The sequence below is a fragment of the Prenolepis imparis genome, unplaced genomic scaffold (genome assembly GCF_030444845.1).
Source record: "Prenolepis imparis isolate NDT839.2.m4 unplaced genomic scaffold, iyPreImpa1.0 SCAF_6, whole genome shotgun sequence".
In the NCBI taxonomy this organism is placed as follows: Eukaryota; Metazoa; Arthropoda; class Insecta; order Hymenoptera; family Formicidae; genus Prenolepis; species Prenolepis imparis.
The window spans coordinates 5344793-5363883 of NW_028141164.1; the positions used below are offsets into that span (position 1 = coordinate 5344793).

The 19091-nt window shown below is 45.5% G+C and overlaps 2 protein-coding genes across 7 annotated transcripts in view; one reads left to right on the forward strand and one right to left on the reverse strand.

The window, feature by feature from the left end:
* Nucleotides 1-19091, forward strand: part of Hth (Meis homeobox homothorax) — a 380805-nt gene that overhangs the window by 326982 nt on the left and 34732 nt on the right. The gene's annotated exons all lie outside the window — the stretch shown is intronic.
* The window catches only part of LOC145937167 (uncharacterized), a 155156-nt gene that overhangs the window by 14971 nt on the left and 121094 nt on the right, over nucleotides 1-19091 (reverse strand). The window lies entirely within an intron of this gene.

Sequence of the window (19091 nt, forward strand, 5' to 3'; positions counted from 1 at the left end):
AAGCAGTGGTATCAACGCAGAGTACTATACGACAATTAACCACCAAAGAGCTAATTAATACACTCGTCCTTTCGCGGACCGGCAATAAGCGCGCGACCATTGATCACGAATAACCGAAGAAGAGCACTGGAGGTGGAGCTAGAGTGGCACTGCCAGGTTCGGAACGCGCAACGACCAACGACACGTCGCGACAAATCGTAGTAGTGGGGCATTGTAGCAGTCGCGACGCAACGTACGTGCGAGGTTGAGCGAATCACGTCGCGACTACATGCCCCTATCAGGTCGTAGTTGTGGGGGTATGTAGTCGCAATGTGATTCGCCGAGCTCCCACGTCGCAACCTCTACATACCCCCACCACTACGACGTGGCGCACGTGTCGCTGCGCGTTCCGAAACTGGCAGTGCCACTCTAGCTCCACCTCCAGTGCTCTTGTTTCGGTTGTTCATGATCAATGGTTGCGCGCTTATTGCCGGTCCGCGAAAGGACGAGTGTATTAATTAGCGTCTTTGGTGGTTAATTACCGTATAAATCCGATCGCGTCGCACGTACCAATATCGTAATCGCGATAGCGTGAGATTGATCTCGTCGGCCGTGAATCTCGCTCAATATTCGTCTCGCTTGCGTGTTTCGGCAACTTCAGTACGTCGCGGCGAATTCGCCATCTTCGTTCGATACGTGCTGCTACATTCTCGTGGTATTTTCCATCGTTCATGATCAACGGTCGCGCGCTTTTTGCCGGTCCGCGAAAGGACGAGTGTATTAATTAGCGTCTTTGGCGGTTAATTGTCGTATAAATCCGATCGCGTCGCACGCGCGAGATTGATCTCGTCGATCGTGAATCTCGCTCAATGTTCGTCTCGCTTGCGTCCTTGGGCGACTTCAGTGCGTCGCGGCGAAGTCGCTCTCTTGGTCATCTTCGTTCGATAAGCCCCTGCGAAAAGTGGGTCTTGGAAAAAGCGGCGACGCGAAAATGGAGCTTCGGTTTTATTCGCGCGCGAATAAGCTCTTGCAAGTCTCGCGTTTTACCGAAACGCGTCGAAGATTGTGATAGCTAAAACTCGGGCGTCGCCGCGCGTCGCGAACGAAAAAAAATAACGCGAGTGCAAGTGTTTCGAAACTTGTACGAGAAGGAGGCCCGGGGAGGCATCGGGCAACAAAGGAGCAACCGTGAAGTGAGTAAATTTAAATTGTTTAATAGTTACATAGTTCCTGATTATTTTTTGAAAGAGTTTTGCAATTTTTGTAGAGATAAAAAAACATACTTTCAATATCGAAAATATTTTTAAAATATCAAGGTCTGGAGAAAGACGTTAGAGTTCAGAATCGTACTCGATAAGACAAGAAAAAACGTGAAAACCGCATGGCTCTATCTATTATAATTTCGAAGAGATTGATTTTTTAAAATTAATACACTTTTACGAAACATTTAGAAAATCACAAACTCTAACGTTTTTCACGAGAACTTGATATTTTATAAATATCTTCGATATTGAAGTTACGTTTTTTTTATCTAAAAATTGCTCTTTCAAAAAATAATCAGGAACTATATAACTATTTAAAAGAACCTTAAAATTCTGCTCAAAACTATTAGAACTCGATGTGTAAAAAAATGTGAAGTTAGCACCCCTATTTTTTGAAACTGATTTTCGTTATCGTAATATATATATATATGACCGGAACTATTTCTAAAAATTATCAAGAACTCTTATATGGTTCTAAATAACTCAGAATTTTTAACAGAACTATGATAGCTAACATAGGGGTGCCAACTTCACACACCCCTTCTTATATCATTCTTATTCGACCGATTGTATGGAGAAAATATAGCGAGAGTTATTTATCATTTTATATCGACTGGAATGTTCCTAGAATATTCTCTCTCTAGAATTATTATTTCACGAGTACAACTGTGGGGTATATCCTCGAATATTAATGCTATGAGCCGATTCGATCGCGTATATATACGTCCACGAACAAATTCTCTTGAATTTCGCGATCGTGGAAATTTCCTTGCAATTTCGTTAAATACGAAGATACAAACGCGACTTTACCGTGTTCAGATATCTCGAAAACCGCGAGCAAGACAACGACGATGATTTAGAGGTATTTATAGGGTGCGGAGAGAGTCGCCGAGTGGGTGCGAGAAGAAGGGAAAAGGGCGCATCGAGGTGTATATACGGTCGAGAGTAGAATTACACGATGTCGACGATGATATAATGCGCGTACTTCTCGCGAATGTGTTTCTTTCTGTCCCGGCGAAATCTCTCGTCGGCATCGAGCGGGCACCGAGGATCGAGGATCGCAAAGATTCGATACGAGAACCTCGCTTCTTCGTGGCACGAAACGCCATGCCAGCGGGAATCGGAAAAATTCCCGTCGGGCTTCGCGCTCTTTTCTTTTCGGCGCGCTTGCCTATCCGCTCGCTCGAATAAATCTCTTCGGGTTACGGTTCAACGTCCGCAGGTATCCGCCAACACCACCAAGCCCCCGCTGCCGTGGAATGCCTCCCGTACGTTAGAGCGACTACGCGTTCCACCGAGGAACTCCAATAACTTTGGACTAAATTCCTGTCGACCTCCTCCACGTTCTCCACCGAGACGGGTTTTCATCGTAGCAGATCCGATCTAGGAATCGCTCTCTCTCGCATGACGTAACGCATCGCCGAATCGCGCCGCGGAGTAGATTAATTCCCTCGTCGCGATAACAATCGACGCAACATCCTTGGCCGGTGAAGGAGCTGGCGTGTCCTAAGCGCAGTTCTCTCTTATCCCGTCTTCGACATCGAGCTTCTCGCGAGTGACTTTCGTGCTGAGAATAAATTACGCTAATGATGTTTCAGTTATACGTCATTGGGGTAATAAGATAGACGAATAAAATACGATTATATAATTTTATCTCTCCGTGAGCGAGACAACTAAATTGCGATTACGCAATTATCATCATCGCATTATCGTCGGCGCGCGCGGATGCAGCATACGTCTGTCACGGATATCAGCCTCGGCCGAGATCCCGCGTTGTTCATGATATCGAATAATTTTACATCCACCGGGATGTAAGCGCGTAAAAGAAGTTACCGCTGGTCCCGACGAAGTCATGGGGATCATGTCATCCATCCTGGCACGAAACCCGACGATTAGGCGATGGATCGTAATCCGTGGAATGTATATACCGTCGTTGTCAGGGACTGAGAGAGGAGGGAGAGAGAGAGAGAAGACTGACTTCCTTTATCGACATTTTGATACAAAATGGCTGCGCCCTACGGGGCGCCTCTGCGTAATCTCTCTCGATTCAAATTAACACACGCAGAGCTCGCCGGGGGGGCCCAGAACCTGGGCCGCGGGAAGCTTGCACGCCGCGGTATATAGAGGAGATAATATCGCCGTACATCCAGATCCTCTTTGTCTTCCTTTTGGAGAACGATCGCTCCGATCCTTTTTCTTCTTTTCGTTAACGATCGCGCTGTAAAGAGGCGAATGACAGGCGCCACGCCGGCTTTGACAAATCGCTGCCGCGATCCGCTGTCGCTCGATACATGCATAATACGGTACTACGGAAACTCGACCTCTTTTCTCCTTTACGCCTATACAAAATAAAGGGATTACTTTGACGTCAATGAACAATTATAATGGGATAAAACCAAATTTGTTTATATTTTTGATATTTCTTTCGTCTTTTACATCGAAATATAAAAGGACAGACGTTCAAAACCAGCATATAAATCTGTAAAATTGTTTGTTAACTACAATATAAAACTTTTTTAACTATTCGTTGCGTATTTTCGGAATGTAATAATATACCTGCGATCTTGATGTATTTAGTGCGTATTTGTCTATGAGTGATAGATCCTTAGCGAGAAGAAGTATTTGGGACAAAATACCTCGTCACAGTGACTCGTCCGATTTCTATAAGCAAGTTCTTCTTATCTTCCCGATTCCGATCTAATTCATTCGATAAACGAGTTCAGATGAATTGATTGATTGCGACTGACCAAACACTCGGCAACCTTGCCATCGATTAATTTTGCATGCCGATTGTCACCAGATCGTTTCTTGTCGCACGATACAATTCGGTTGACTGATTACGCTGCATCTTCAAAGATACGATAAAGACGTATACACAATATTTACTTACAACGGCTTTGTAAAATTTCCGAGGAGCTAAAAGTTTTGCTTAAACGAACGTCATTGCAAACGACAAAGAAATGCGCGAGACCTGATGCAGAAGCTATTTTACATTTAGCGCATGAGATAACGGAGCCGCCTGATATCTGTTTAATTATCTAAATTGTATTGTCTCTTATCCGCGGCGCGATAATTCGTTGCTGCTGTGTAAGTCTGTTGTTTCCGAAGGTACGAAGCGTGTACTCCCCACACATCTTCGCGTAAAAAGAGACGAAGGGGATGAGAATGGGTCTTTCTACGAGCGGAGAGTAACCAGACGACGTCGTTGCGCTTCTTCTTCTTGTCCGTTGGATTCTCTTCTCCTTTCGTTTCTCGAATTTCTTTTCGGTCGCAGTTTTATCTCCATTATTTTCCGTCGTTTCCACCATTTGCACACGGGTCCGTCATTAATCTGATTACTAAGATTAGCTTCCATTACTTAATTTTCTTTTAACCCCCTGCAATTCGATTTTCTTGTTCGTCGTATACGGAATTTATTTCTTCTCCCAACCGCGGATGCTTCCGAAATATATGTATCTGCATTTGTTACAAGTGAGAAATTTCTTCGAGTAAAAATATTTTTAGAACATTTTAATTATCTGTGATATCTTATTCGAACAATTTTTGTTCTTTTAGATAAGTTTATTTGATATTTACTAATATAAATTTTTCGAAATTCTACCTTTAATATAGATTACTTTGTTTTGTCGATGAAATCTCTGTTTCGAAAATAGAATTTCATTGGTCCAACGTAGCGTTGATAAAAGATTTCCCTTTACCGATTCACTGCTGCAGCTACTTCACGGTGGAATGAGCGGATTTGCAATAAGAATGTCGGCGTATAAAACTGTCAATAAGCGCGCTGACCCCAAATGTAATTTCACAGCGTCTCTTGCTTGCAGCGGTTACACGAGAGGTCGAAAGAGAGAAGGGTGAGGAAAATAGAAGCGGGTTTTGGGAGAAGCAAGGAAAACAGAATCATGCACGAGAAGGAGAGATAAGGGGGGTGGGAAGGGTGGAAAAGAATCGGAAAATAGAGGAAACGAGAGAAACCGAAGAGAGAAAATAAGAGCTGGCCGCCGCCAGAGCGGGCCGAGGAAAGAGGGGAAGAAGGATAGAGGAAAAGGGAGGAAATAGAAGAGAGAAAGAGAAGAATATAGGAGAGTAAGAGAGCGGCGTGATACGCGAGAGCGCCTCTGCCGGGGTTATATGGAAATGTTGGTCAAATATATCATTCCGGCTTGACAGTGCAATTCTCTTATCTGCCTCGCGCCGCCTGCCGCTCTACCCCAAACCATCCGCGCGCGCTCCAAGGGCGGATGGAGGCGGCGGCGGCAGCGGAGCTGCTGGTGAACGAGGGGGAAACGGCGGATCGGGGGCTGAAGCGCCCGATAGAGGATCTGCAAACACGCTGCTGCCACCCCCTTTCTCCTACCTCACTTCACCTCATCTCTCTCCGCAACCTGCTCTTCCCATCGAACCTTCCTCAACCCCGTCCTCCAACGTTCTGGCTCGTCCTTCCTCGACCTCCGCCAATGTCCCTCGACTGGTCCACGCCCGACTGCGGATCCAGCAAGATGACGAACTGCCTTGCAAAACAGAGCGGAATGCGAAACTCCCAAAAATACGCGGATTAAAGTGTCGGCTTGCCGCGACTATTCGCACTTTTCTCCCCTTCAAAGTTCACTTTTCGTTTCGGGAACCATTTTCATTTTCCTTGTCGTTGATTCGTTTTGTTGGGCTGGAAAAAATATCATCTCGGACAGATATCTTGATAATTCTTCTTGATAATTTAAGATTGATTTCCGGAAGTCGGCGATGTTTTGCAATAAATTGATGACTCGGTCGGATATCTCGAACATAACTAGACAGCAGCGAGAGGAACAAAGCCAGCGACGTATTATTAGTCATCCCTTGCGGGCCAACATCATTACTCTTGCATTCGCCGCGTGCTGTCGCCCGTGATCGATTCCTCGCGTGCGTGCACGCACGTGATCACCTTATCCTCCCTTGCAATTCCGCAACGGGACGAGATGCGCGTATCGGGAAGCTGCGTATCGAGTCTATCCATACAGTCGAGAATGGAAACGTTGCGTGTATAATCTATATACATATACACGCGCGCATGCGACTTATACATACCTAAGGGTTGTCCGTACGCGATCTGCGAGAAGGAGGGGCGCGCGGACATTTCGTTCCTGATGTATTGCCGACACTTCATCTCCTCGCGGGTAAACACGAAAAATCGTCGACTCGGCCGGCGTCGATAAGACCCTAGAACGGAAGGATTTTACAAAGGGATGAAGCAAGAGGGCGTCCAAGTATTCATCGCAATGGGGTTGTAAATTTCGGCTGGTTGTCTTTCCGCATTTTCGCAAACTGGCAGTAGTAGGAGAATCTCGTCCCAACCTCATCCGCGATTCCGATTCTCTTTTGCATTTGGAGATTGCGAAGATCTATGTACTTGCTAACGCGAGAAATTCCGGAATAAGTTCAGCGTCGAAAGAAACGAGCGTAATCGATCATTTGCTTGTAAAATTAGCTATCTTTTTAGTAGGTAGGAAAAATGACACCTCGATATTTATTAAACAATAACTCGATTTCATTAATATTTAATGAAAGCAAATTAGTCGACGGATTTCGTATGTGAAAGATTTCCAATCATTCCAATCCATTTCAAATCATATACGTTCGTCTATTGTATTTCAAATAATATAGCATTATTGTTTACTATATTAGATATCCTTTTTTAGTATTATAAGGATTTCTCATATCTTCAACAATGCGATAAATTTCGTGTCTAACGAACAGTGCTTAGATTAACGCGGCAAGCAATTGCGGTGCAGTAATTTTTCACGACGAGGCGGGCGCGGTAAATGGTAGAAATTAGCTTTGCCTGCGCGTAAACGCGCTTCACGAAGACGTCACTTTCGATTTCCTAGGCAATTACCTTCAAGAAATACTCTACGACAGTCCTGTTACCTCGGACTTGATAGATAGCGCAAATAAACATCTCACGGCTAAACCAGAAGCCACCGCATGTACCTGAGATGGCTAACGGCAGCCTCGGCTAAGAATAGAAGTGCTTATTATTGCGTGCCCAAGACACAAAGACCGAGAATAAATACGAGATACCTTTCGCCCTTCGTCACCCATCGTAGTTATGACTTGATAGTTGCGTGAGCGACAGTTATTCCAAGATTTTATTATTTGAATAATCCAATATCTCGCTAATTGCGCGAGTAAAATATGAATCATATTTTGCACAAAAGATTACAAGTCTTAAATATTTTTTTTTTTTTAAACAAGAGAAAATAAAGTAAAAATGTTATGCTTATTAAAGAAATTACTGTGTTAAAATGAATGCGATAAAATAAAAAAAAGAAAAAAGCGTTAAAAGAAACTGATTTAAGCGAGCATCGCAGATTCGGAAACGTTTTTTTTTTTTTTTCGGAGTAAAGAAAGAAAGCCATCACTTTTTCCTTATCGGTCGTCTCGGATCTCCTTGCTTATAGTCAGCTCACTCTATAATTGCTTCTTTTAACTAAGATTCCCGGATTTAACTTCGGATGCTTTTTGTCTCTCTTTATCCGAATTGCGAAGCGGGGCGACGAATTTCCCGTCGCACGACAGGGCGGAGGCGACAGCCCGGGTAGCCGGATTTTTAAATTGGTTCTTATAACTTTAAATACAGCGAACCAGCTGCGAATCCGAGATGGAGAATCAAATCAAAACCGTTTTAAAAGTTTCCTGGCTACGTTATTCCATTCGGCTGCCTGATGTTGCTCCTTATCTCCTCAGCGATATTTTTGCGATCCGTGCTTGCTCGCCTTACATCGTAATTCGCTTCGAAGTACTCAGCATTGCAGAGAGAATTTTCCTTCTTTTAATTTTAATCAAAACAAATAATCGTCTTTTATTTTTATTGTACTTGGAAAATCTCTTGGAAAAAAAAAATTTTTTTGTTTCTTAGAAACTATATAATTGCGTGATTTCGTATTCGCACAAATCGATTCCCCGAAATAATCCTCCCGCAGTTAGCTCGCCAACCTGTTTCGAGAATCCTTCGCGTTTAGTACGCGTCTTGCTATCTTCCACCAGGATGAATTACCTTCCTACCAATTTCCTCTTGCCAGTCGGAGCCGATCGAGGTGGAGATGCAATTAGAGGGATGCACTCTCGGTGCATGGTAATTCGGTCGAGAGGACCCGAAGGCACGGACGCGTGAGAAGCATGAGGGGGAGAGAAACGGCAGAGAGAAAAGGCACGATGTCGGGACGAAAAACGGAGGACGATGTAAGAAAAAGGGAAGGGGGGAGCGAACGAAACGCCGGAGGAAAGTATATATATCGGGCCATTATTTTCTGCAGTATTTTAACGTAAAATCCTCCGGATTCTTGGAGCCATCGTATCGATTCCTGCAGAAGAAACCAAGCGGTCGCTCGGGGAGAGGGTGTTCCGGGACAAGGGGGAGGGCTCGTTCGAAGGAAAGGGGATGGGGGAGAGAGAGAGAGCGAGAAGATGTAGCTCCGCACGGAGCTTTTCCTGCGATGCAATCTTTGAAAGGAGAGCCGCGTCATTACGCCGTGGCGGTGGTTCACGGACCATTGCCCCACCACCCCCTTCTCGATTCCCCCTTCCCCCGTTGCTTTTCTTTTCCTCCTTTCGTGCTCCTTATCGTATCCTCTCACTCTCTCTCTTTCCTATGCCCGACCAGCGGCGCGCGCTTTTGCCTTTCTTATTTCATAGGGGAGAAAGCTTTGCCACCGAATATATACCTACCCCAACGGCATACGGCACTCTCTCGATTCGAAGCCGATCCAATGACACATGACTCAACGTGCGACAACCCCATGCATCACCAGCGGGCGCCGCGTTATCACCCACCACTCGCTCTTATAACCCCGTCGAATGAAACCGACCGACCTAAGTCCCATCTCGCAGGACTCCGCCACTCAGAACGAAGTGGCTGCTGGAAAGCATTGTGAAACGAATTTTGATTAGAAATTCTCAATCTTCTTCCGCGATTTTTTACGAAACGAATATCGTCCTTGGAACAAAATCACCGGTCATCGTCGGAGTCGATGTATTCGCGATGCGCGATGGACAATCAATAACGAATGCAAAAAAAACGAGATTATCGTTTTATTAAATCGCGAGAGGATTTGAAGAGAGTCAGGAGCGTGACCAACCAGGAAATATTCATTTCCAAGACCCGATTCGTTCCACCTAGTCGTTAAAACATGATACCACTGTTTATTTCGATAATGAAGCCACAGAAGGAATCTCTATTTATCTCTCCCGCACACCCACTTTGCCCGCGGTTGCCCGCACCGCGCTTCTTTCCCTTCTCGTTACCCTACGCGCTTCGGTATACACTCCTCCGGTTTCTGGGTGGTGCATCTCCGAGGATATCCGCGCTAACAAGGTCCACTTGGGTGGCGCGGCTATGGCTTACCTGGTCGTTTGCTTCGGGTAATATTACCGCGAGACGTTTTGCAGGCCGGCGAAGAAGTTTAGTCGCGGCGACGGTGGGTGGGTACTGCCAACGCACGTTCAAGAGAGAAGAGAGAGAGAAAAGAGAGAGTAAGAGAGAAAGATAAGCGAAGCCTCTCCACGTTCCTGCACAAAGTTGCGCCACGGCTCATCTTCGGAGAGCTCTTCTTTTCTGCACTGCCACGGCCTCTGCATACCGCGACAAAGATATTGCCGGTATTATTAGGTATGCGATTATGGTTCAAGCTCGCGTTTGCTAGCCCTCTTGTCGTGGTTTTCTCTTTTTCTTCTTCTCTTTTCGCGATACGCAGAGATACACAGCCGGTTCGCGCGAAATATCCGAACCGAGTAACGAGCGCATATGCAAATCGCTCGCCATGACCCTATCAGTTATTTTTAATACCGGTTTGATGGTCGGCATTGCGTCGGCGACCACGTCAGATTTATCCTTGCTTTATGATCGGTCGGACCTCCTTGGAGCAACGCTGCAAAAATTTCTGAGACATTATAATGGATGTACTATCGCGATCGAGAAATTTATGCGAACGTAATCATTCTCGCTCACGCGTGAAAATACGTTCCGATACCGTGAATTCATTCGTTGTCTTAAATTAACTAGTATATTCGTATTAAGTACACGCGATTAAATATTCGTATTAAATATTTCGAGTATCGCCGATCATGCATTTAGATATCGCGAACTTCTCCATTTACGATTAAGGCCATCAAATTACCGATAATAATTCGATACGCCTCATTTCTAATTAAATCCTCCGCGCGAGTATGCATTTCGCCTAATTATCGATTTAACGGAAAATACCGAGATGTTCGCGCTCTTCTTATCCCCTTCCTACGAACATTTACTAATTAAAAAGGACTTGATCCCTCTTCTCGCCGATGCACCTCGATAAGCGATTCGCCGCGACAAACTTTCAACGATTAAGCGTACCGGGAACGTGCCGCGTTCGAACGCAATGTTAGCGATCGTAAAGGTTGAGACATCCTTCGAATGGCGGCCGTAAAAGACCGTAACGAGATCCTCGCATGCGATTAGGAATGAAATGTCCTCTCCCAAAATGTTTCGCTCGCGAATTTACGTGTACCGCGTCTATTATCGATTGTTCGAAAGCGGCACGTTCGTCGACGACGTGCAAGTTTCGCGGTTACCCCAGTGACGTCTACCGGAATCAAGGTCAGAGCTGTAAAAGAGAACGACAGCCAGCGACAAGGGTAAACCGGGTGGCCGATCGATGCGACCGTCTGCGAAGACGGCGGAATCCCGCGCAACTCTCTCTCGCAGGTCATAAACGCAGTAGTGTGGGCCCCGGGTGCAAGCCCCGGGGTTTATTATCGGGCCGGGCTCCCAATTAAGCGGCAGCAGCTGTGAAAATTAATGGAGCACAGCTTTTAAGATGTAATTGGGCACATTCATAACTCAGGATGAAAAGAGAGGAGAGGCTGGGCCGGCCCCGGGAGCCGGAGGAAGATGGCCGGTCTTCTCTCTCGGCGTTCTCTTTCCGGGCACGTCTTTTGTAATTGATACACCTATACACATTTTGAATAAAATCCATAAATAAAATCCAATTGTAAGCGCGAGCGTACTTTGTTAGGTAACGAACGGCGATTAATTTCGCATCCGATATCTTTCACCGATCTCCACCGGGAGAGAGCAGATTTCCATAAATAAAGGACGACACATCGCGTCGCCAGAAGATCGATAATCTCAGCGGACGATATTTTGTTATCAACATTATATTCGTTATAAGAGAGCGGAAACCCTCCGGGGCTGTTTGGGGAAAATTACAGAAAAGTGAAACGCGAATTTGAGCGTGGATAAAGGGTGGGCGAGTCGAGCGAAGAACGGACGAAGAGAAGTAGATGAAGAGAGGGTGGACCTCGTTGCTCCTCCGCGAGACGATGATAGCAACGACGTAATAATAGCGAATGACGCGGCATTGTACGCTCGAGAAGGGCGCAACGTTCGGGGATGGTGAAGGCCGGGGTTGAACGCCCTTTCAGACGGTCGTAAACATTTCGTAAATTTGCTCCACAGGTGTGCCATCGCGGCAACTAAGCCATCCATGGCCGGCCGAACTCTCGCCTATTTACTCGCGCGATTTAAACTGTACGCGCGTAAACTGTCTGCTCTCGCAGAGCTGGAGCTAATCTTCTCGTGACGCTAGCTGATAAAGAAATGTATGTAAAAGATTATGAATAATAATTTCAACAAGGACTTAGCCAATTCTTCTGTTGAAAATATTATTGCAAAAACATTATTTACAGTTGAGTTGAACATTGACATTATTGTTCGAAAGTTGTAGAACGCGATTCCATTTCTCGAGAATAGAATTCTATTGCGAAGCTGATACGCGACATACCAGACACATTCTAGACATCAATATCTTGAAAGTAGAACAATCAACTTTATTCCAGCAATAATTACAATATCGTACGTTCAATTATAGAAAATTCAGGACGATGTTGGTTGCTTTTCAATTTTGAAATATTGATATCCTATAGCCACATGACGATCATATTTGTACAATTATTATTTGACGAGCAGAATATCGCTATCGCTGTAACAGAATCTTTTCGAAAGTCCTCCATCGATTTTCCTGAGATTCAGTAGCGGGGATACATCACCCGCGGCTTTTAACGATATCTTTCTAAACATGTATATCCCGGATCCTTCTTTCTCCCTCCCCGATGTCGCGAATACCCAGATCGCTCAGACTCGCTCAGACTCGCTCTCGGAGAAATTCGAGTAACGACTTCCCGCTATCTCATTCAGCAGTGTAATTGCCGGGGCAATCATTAACCGGGATTATCTCCCAGCCCTGGAACGTAGAAGACCCCTTCTGCCCTACGGACGTGTGTTTCGTGCTGGATTCGGTTATAGGATAGGCGGCAAGGAGAAGGAGTTACGTGATGGCGAACGCGGTAGAACCGGAGAAACGTAGGAGTAACGGGCGGCAGAGAGGGCAAGCCAGCGTTCCGGAAACTGCGCGCGGATGTTTGTAACGTCGTACGAGCAATGGCGGCGGCAACGTTAACCCGCGAAGTGATGGAGGTGGCTCCGTGCCTGGGATATCGGTTTCCGGTTTGGTTCCTCGCCGATAATCTCGAGCCCCAGCACTCTCGCCGCACCTGCGTCCTGGCCCCCTTCTTTCCACACTAGTGCGCGAAAAAGTCGAGCTTCTTACGAAAGATATATGTAAAATCCGCACGAACGGCGGGCCGGGCACGTGTGGCTGCGCCAATGCTCTCGGTTTTTCAAAAGGAAATCGCCAGACGGAAACGACCAGGGCTCCCGATAGCTATGGGATAATTCCATCGAAATTTGATCCGAGAAAGGTTTCAGGAATATCGCGGATCGCGGTTGTAAATTCCGGTTGTAAGCACGCGAGAGCGAACGCGGTTCGAATGTGGATTCTATCAACGCGCGGAACGCTTGTCGATTTTCGAATCGCGTTTCTCCAAGTTTCATATTTTACGGAAGTAAATTATCATATCGTAAATTTGCCTTTTCGCGATACGTAAATTTCGAAAGTCTGTAGTAATGGTTACTGCGCAGACGGAGTGTGCACGTTTTTTTACCGGAATAATTTTATTTACTTAACTCTGTGCAACTCATTTATTCGCGTATTTTCACCAGTAAACCTCGCCGCGCATGCACAGAGTAGTGCAGAAATATAACGCCAAAGTCGATGTACGACATAACGGACGCGCGCGAAGAGCCATTCGCCTCGTGTGTTCCCTCATGGGCTCTATTAGGAAAGTGTGATGGAGTTTTGCGAGCGCGATTACACCCAAATGAGAATTACCCCTTCGCCATGCGCTTAACATGGCCGCGCGGAATGGAGGGATGAGTGAGAGTTCGACCCTTTCACAGTCACCCCGCCGTTATGTGTTCGCCTATATGTGTCCGTCCGGTGCGTGTTACGTGTGAGTAATTCTGCGTCCTCGGCGATGCACGGTAAAGAGGGACGATGGACAGAAAATTGCTTTATGCTCTGCTCCTAATGTGTCGGAATGGCGCAGTTGCGTCGTGATGGCGGATCAAATGCGCGTCGCGGTTCTTTGTCCCTACGCATTTTCAATTATTAAGATAATAATTTCTGGGCGAACTGATTTCTGCATGATCGGATCGATAAAGAATGATTAGAACACTACGAATTTATTTGTGATTTGCTAATCGTGTAAAAAATTAAGGAATTCTGGAAAACATATTAGGGGTAAACTACTAATTCCTAAATATATTTATTAATGTTTAAAAAACGCCTTAAATATTCTGTTTGAAGAATGTAGCACAATTGTGTTATTTAACGATTAAAGTGTTAAAAAATTATTTATACTAATAATTTTTATTTCCGTCATATGCGTATAATTTTGCTCACATTATTACAATTCATAGCATTATACGCGTGATATCTTTCGTGGTTTTCCTAATTATCGTATTATTGTCCTCTCATTTCCTTCCTTCTCTCCTTTATCGCGGAATTTCTGCCGGACAACGACGCAATCGTCCTTTCCCGAATCTGAAAGGCTTTTGCCCGCATATTGGCCGAGGTCCGTTTCGCCGTATCTCATGCAGCAGCTTTTGTCGCACACAAATGGCTACATCGACGACTAAACCCGCAAGCGTATGGAGAATATGGAATGCTGCATGCAGAAGGAAAGAGATAGAGAGAGAGAGAGAGAGAAGCAACGGAGAAATCTTGGAGCAATGGGGGTTGAAGGGTGCACAGGGAGAGGCGACGGAGGGCGAATCGCGCGTAATTTAGCGACAATGTGTCGCGCATAGAAACGGCCTTAAAGTAGCCAATAAACGCCGTTACGCGGCCGTCCCATGTTTCCCCATTCCCCTGGCCTTGGGGGCCAATTTCGTCAGATTTTGGGAAATTGTTGTTGCGTCCGAGAACGACGTCTGGCGTTGTGCTCGGAATCAACAAACGAGAATGGCCGGCCATCGAGGATCACGCAGAGCTATCTCGAACAACCACCGTCGCGGATTTCAACTACGAATTCTTAGCAGATGCTTCTCGTTCGTTGTAGCATAATAGCAAATTCTCGAAACAATATGAATTTTCTTCTAACAACTATATGTTTCTCCATGATATTTCATTATCATTAATAATTATAATTTATATATATGTTTGATATTAATTGCTTTTAACTTTTTTAAACGAAAAGCATTAGAAGAGAGAGCTACGTACAGAGATGTTACTGTCTCCGCTGCATATGACAATTATTCGCAGACCGTGAGAGAGAAAGACAGTGCGCATCAACCCCCCCAAAAACGAACGGCCTGCGCTCCCACCCCCAAAGGACCGGTTTCCCTATTAACTCCCTACGTGCCGCGACACCTAAATGTTCCCCTTTACGCCGAGATAATGAAAATTACAAATAGCCTCGTGCCGAACGTGCGTGCACGCGCGTCGCGTACGAGTGCCGTGCACGTCGAAATTTCTGCCCTCACGCATGCTCGTTCTGGACTTATAGGAAATTACCGTGCGTTATGTCAGCGGAGGGATACCGGCGGCGGAAAGCAAGCGGTCATGCGGAATACATTCTCAGTGGCGATAAGTAAATTGCTCGTACATTTTCCAAAATAGATTACTTTTCTCGAAGAGCATTCTATATAAAATCAAGAATCTTTTTTTTATAAAAAATAAAAGAAATATTAATGATATTATTACTCTATATTAGAACAATTAATATTATTTCAAATTGATTAACCTTGGAGAAAGGAGGAATATTATTGATAAAGAAATAATGATGAGTACAAAATAATCAGAGAGAGTGTATTGCAAAAGCGCTAAATGTTTTGGACGTCTAAATTGACTTGAATTAGTAATTTTCTAGATAGGGTGAAAAGGGCGAGAAAGGAACGGACCGCTGGCAACGACTAATCATCTCTTCCTCGGCTTTGATTGCAACAATGCCCTCGCTCTCGTCTCTCGCTGTCCGCCAGCTTCAGCTGTGCCACGTAGATCTAAGCTGCGATGCAGCAAAGGGGGCCGAAGGGCAATGTACAGAGGGCGGCGGGCAGCAACACGCGCGTCGGCGAAATTAGTTTTCCAGATAATCATCTCACGGTATTGTGTGTTGCGTCCGTAGTTTCCGTGGCGGTAAAGGAGGTAGAGAGGCGACGTCGCTGCAGCTGCTTCGAGTACGTGGCCGGTGCACGGCAGCTTAAAATATAAATGCGGATTAATCTGAAGTTACGAGCGTACGCTCGATAAGGAGCGTAATTTTCGCGAGCCATTCTCTACGAATCACTAATTACGTTCTCCACGTGCGCGAGAATATAATTGGGACGCTCCGATCGATTCGCGACATTTTTTTTTTTTTTTTTTTTATTTAGTTATTTCGATTATATACGCGAAATTTTACCCATTTCTTATTCTTTCTTTCTCTCTCGTATACGGGCGATATGCGCCGAAACCCAAAACGCTTGCAAAGAATAGCGGAGATCGCGATAGTCGGCGACACTTTCCGACGACGGTTCCCTTTCTACCGTTCCCCGCGATGCGTTCCCGGTGATTAATGTTGCCGAACAAATTGTCTAGAAAAACATGTCGTAGCCGGGGCGCCCTCCGCTCGCTCGGTGCACCCTTTATCTCCCTGGGTCGTGCCACCCTTATTTCCCTCGAGCGGAGAAGCGCACCCTACCGCCGACGCTGCTGTTGCTGCCGCCACCCTTCCTCCCTTTCCCTGCCGCGCCCTACCCTGTATATACAGCCGTCGTGTATACATGCCTGCATACATACATTACGCAGATGATATCCGAGTAATCCGATTTACTTCGACTTCGCTATCAACGTTTGCGCCCCCGCCCATTCCGGGTAATTATACGCCATCCTGGATGCTGCGTTGCAGTGCCTGTCCTACATCACGCGCGACGTGAATTCGTGCCAGTTAATGAGAGATTACGCTATCCGAGGCCGGGCGCGATTTTTGGACATCGAAAGGGTTATTCATTGATCCACCAGTATGATACGTTAAAAAAATTTTAATAAAATTATAATATCGTATATACACGTTCGTAATATCTAAATGCCTTCGTTAACAACGCGACGGTTTTACTTGCACAGTATGTTGTATATTTTCAGCGAGAGGATTATATTCGACTATTAATTAAAAGGAAATTCGATTCCGTACACTTGACCATTTCGTAAGATAAGGAGAAAAAACATGAGCCAATTCTACGTCTTTATTAAACGGCCATGCGGACAAAGTCGGATGGCGCAAAGAATTGCACATCACGCGGTTCTAAATTTCCTCTCGTTAAAGTCACGCATGACATCGGTACATCGCTCGCAAAAACCACGGACAAGCGACGGCCATGTCCACTCGTGCTTCTCTCCACTAAATCTTTCTGGTATCTTGCATCTCTTCGCTTCCCACCTGCGAATTACAAATTACCAGAGAACTTGCAGGATTCTCCTGATCTCCGTCGTTCGTATCCTACCTTCCTTCTCTTTATCTTCTTCTTGTTCTGTCTCTTCGTCTTATAAACAGCCTCGTACAAGCGTGACAGACGTGCCGCGACCAAAAGTGAGCAAGTATTCGCCATCAAGTCATAAAGAACTGATGTCTCGCCTGCGCACGTCCGTTTTTGTAGCATGCTGAACCGGAAATTCTTGATTTATAACATATATATTCTCTATAATCTTTATTATATCTTGTACAAATCTTATTTAAAAAATACATCGAGATGCGAAAAGAGTAAAGACGATATAGATTCATAATTGCGATGTGAATCACATAATTATAATAAAAAAAATAGAATACACCATCGGTTTTAATTATCCTCTAATTACAAAATAATGTGTCATCTATTGGCATTATTTTTATCGAAAGTAAAAATGAGAATTATTCGTAATTATTGCATCGTTTTTCTTACGTTTACAAGACTGCACTCGTTGATGCACTCGACGTCCTACAATCTGTGCAGAAAACAGGACGAAGAACCAAGGGGGTGCGATTGGACGAAAAAGCGTAAAAGGAAGAAAAAAGGGTCATCTGGTAGCGATTTCGTGGTATTATTTACATCTGCCGGGCGAGATGCGGTGGCCCGTGTCGGGCCATCGGGCGACGCTTATATCCCGGACAAGCGCGCGGGGACAGGTATCCCTTCCTCTTCTCTCTCCAACCCCCCTTTCTCTATATACACGTAACCTACCGTTTCACTTTTTTGTGGGTAAATGTGCGCGAGCCGTACGCGGGATACCATGTAGGCCGTCGCATAAAGCCCGGATTTTATTACAAGAGGATTCAAATTCCGCGCACATAGTCGGGCCCCCGCCGCGCGGGGGAAAAAAAGGGAAAGAGAAAGAGAGAAAAACCGGGATAGGGATATAAAAAACTGTCCGCGAGAGAGAACCCCGTGAATTTCTCCTGCGGCGTATATAAGCCCGTATAAAGCGCGCGCGAGCGGATTCTATTTCGCGCGCGGATAAAAATTTCGATTCGTCTCTCTTTCCTTCCCTCTAACGTCGAAAGCCTCCTCCGTCGAGAGCCAAACACGCGGGCGTGTATTTTATTCCTTCTCTATATCGCGCACTGACCCTTAAATCTTCCGAGTCGAAAACTCCGTGCCGTGGCTCCCTCGTCGCGATCGCGAATCGGAGGGCACGCGTGCTTGTAAGGTGAACGTCGTAACGGTAACGGTAACGACCGGAGTAGAGGCGGAGATTGTGAGAGGGGAGGAAGTCGTAACTTGAAATGAGAAACGCGACAGCACCTCCGTCGGAGGATGTGTGTCCGCTCTCTCGTACGTCGGTGGTGTCGCTGATGGCGGAGAGAGATGTAGGAAAAAGATTTCACGACCGAGAGATGGTAAACGGGACGCTTTAGGGCCATCCCGAGGACGAGCGGTCAATCTAAACGACCCCTTATCTTCTCCGCGGCGAGGCGAGGCGGTACGCCTACCGCCGACTCGCTCTGCGTTTTCGTGAAATCTAAATAAAACGCTCTTATAAACGCGCCGGGAGTGGCCCGGATAAACTGCTCACGCAGAGATTACCGAGATCGGCCAGAGGGATTGCTCCGGTATGAGTAACGAAACGACTGTACTATTACCCGCCTAAACAACGACCGCATTTGTGTCAGGAATGACGTGGTAAGTGCGATGGTGCCTTACAAGGCTTCACGTTGAGCCTCGGGCCTCTCCGTAAACGAGGAGCAGCTATCTGATGAATAGTTTAATACATATTTAAAACACAGACTGCGAGGGTGAATATAATGACTCGTCGATTTAGTAAAAATTTCGTATACGATTCTTTAAAACGCATATAGGTTTTTTTTTAAAAATAGAATAGATTTGAATGTTTTAAAACTCCGCACTGCAAATAATTCTCAAAAGTGCAAAGAATTGATTAAAAATAATAAAATAGAAGAAAAAGATTATTCCAACACAGAACTTTTCAA